This window comes from Gekko japonicus, unplaced genomic scaffold (assembly GCF_001447785.1).
Source record: "Gekko japonicus isolate JY-2015 unplaced genomic scaffold, Gekko_japonicus_V1.1 scaffold443, whole genome shotgun sequence".
Lineage (NCBI taxonomy): Eukaryota > Metazoa > Chordata > Lepidosauria > Squamata > Gekkonidae > Gekko > Gekko japonicus.
The window spans coordinates 185,614-188,136 of NW_015172565.1; positions in this window are offsets into that span (position 1 = coordinate 185,614).

The window sequence follows — 2,523 nt, forward strand, 5'->3', positions numbered from 1 at the left end:
CAGGGCTACCCTGGATGCATCCTCCTCTGCCTGGTCCCACCCTGTTTCACTCAGGGGAGTTTTGCTGCTGGGCACAGGGGCGTGACTTTGCCCACAAGGTGGGTCATTGCCCAGGTAGCCTGCCACAGTCTCTCATTGTCAAATAATTGCCCTTTACAACCACTGCTGTTCTGATGATGGAAATGTATGCTTAAATTAGTGATTTGGAATGAATTAAACTGGAGGCACACACAATGGACTGGGAAGGATTTGCCATGACTATATCCACGCAGTGTCTAATGTCTCTCTTTAAAGAGCCAAGAGGCCACACACTTTCTCCACCTTTCCAAGTCACTAAAATATAAAAGGTGTGGTTATGTTTTTCAATGGATTAAAAGAGATCCATAGGGCAAACAAATCTTCCCTCCTATTCAGTCTCTTTAAAAACACTGTTTATATTCCACATAGTTCGAGGTTGGGTTCCATAATAACAGATTAATCATCAGTAGCAACAAATGAACAAAAGAAAGTGTGATGAGGTCGCTGGTCTCATTGCTAACCCCAGTGTTATGAACCTAAGCCTAGGTCCCCCTGGGTCACCACTCCTTAAGCAAGTGAGCAGTGCCCTGTCCCGTGCACACAAGTAAAGAAGAAAGGGCCCGGGTAGGCGAGGCCCGCCATTTGCGGGGCCAGGCGGGGGAGGAAGAGGATGGCCAGTCGCCGGGTCAGGAAGGGGTGGGGCCAGGCAAGTGGCGGGAAGGTAGGCGCCTCCCCTCCCTCCCCAGGCCAATGGCCGGGCAGTGGGGTGGTCGGAAGGAGAGACCTGGGTATAAGTGACTTGGGCCACTCGCCATGTCCCCCCAGCCCAACCATCGGTGACTGGAGCTGCTTGCCCGCCCATCCCTCCCTGTTTTTTTGGGGGAAGGACATAGCAGGCTGGGTTACTGGTAAAAGGGGGTTGTGGGTCATTCTTGGTTTGTTTGTTGTTAGTTTGCAGTTTTAGTTCCAGGGTACACAGTCCATCACAACTCTTGGTGGTGACAGCATGGGGCTGGATCCGTTTGGCGGAAATCGGCCTGCATGCCATCTTCCGGAGGTGGGGACCCCTGTAAGGGTCTTGGCGTGAGGGCTGAAGGGAGCAAGCAAACGCAAGGACTAACAGCGATTGCCCTCACCATCAGGTGGCAGGGGAGTTCACACAGGGGCAGGCGTCCAGGTGAACCGCGGCAACCTGCCATCCCGCAGTCTCTACCCATGTCGGCTGGCTGGGTAACGGATACCTCGGCTGGCAGAAGGGTCAGCCGACGGGTCGAATCCGGTGGACCCATGCTGTGCCAATGCCTATAACAGCTGTAATCAATAAAGTTGTGGCCAATTTTATCGACCTAATTTCCAAAGAAACTGTGTGTGAGTGGTCAATTTAAATGGGGCGGTATAAGGCTGGCCAAGCCGCTCCATCCCGAATACGACCTGGAACCGCAACAGACCTTTGTAAAAATGTACAAAGTTTTGTTAAGTATTTTTAAAAAGACAGGATATCACTAAGCAATACAGTCTTTGCAATTTAATAGCAGGAAAACAACAAAGCTAACTAGGTATGGGCATGAAGTACATTCTTACAGTTTGGTTTGTGGTTGAACCAGTTCATGAACCGAACCAGTTTGTATAGATTTGTGAGCCATTGAAAGTCTAAACCCCTACTTTCTGCTTCCTGCAAAAATGGAAAGCCATGGTCAGCACACAGGAGGGGATGAAATGCCACAGAAAGCCCCCCAGGGGGCACTTCACCCCTCCTGTCTGTAGAAACCCCAGGGGACACTTCCCCCCTCCTGTCTGCTAGCTGTAGAAGTCCCAGGGGGAGCTTCACCCCTGCAGTCTGCTGGCTGTGGAAACCCTGGGGGGCACTTCACCCCCTCCTGTCTGCTGGCATTTCACTCTCAGATTTCTGCTGGCTCAGAGCCATTTAAATCCTCCAGATCAGTTCCCCACCACTTTGAGGGGGGAGCAGAAGTGGAGGATTTAAATGGCTCTGAGCCATTTAAACCCTCCCGATCTGCTCCGTGCTGCTTTGAGGGGGGGGGAGCAGAAGCTTGGGAGGGAGCAGTCCCGGAAGGTTTAAATGGCTCGGAGCCATTTAAATTCTCCCAATCTGTCCCCACTGCTTTGAGGGGGGAGCAGAACTGGAGGGTTAAATGGAGTCATTTAACCCTCCGGTTCTGCTCCCTGCTGCTTTGAAATGCTTTGAAACTAACAACTGAGCAAGGGGACACACCACTCCGCAGTTTTTTGTGAAGAGCACGAAGTGTTTCCCCAACCAATTAGTTCACTGAGGCTACCACTAACTTTGCTATGTTTTCTGAGTTGAGGCTCAGTTGCCCTCATCCTCTCTGTCAGGGCTTTTTTTGTAGAAAAAGCACGGTAGGAACTTATTAGCATAATAGGCCACACCCGACAGGAGAAACTCAATAGTATATTAGGCCACACCCCTGACAGTGCAGCTCATTAGCATGTTAGGCCACACCCCATGCCTTCCCTTGGCTTTTC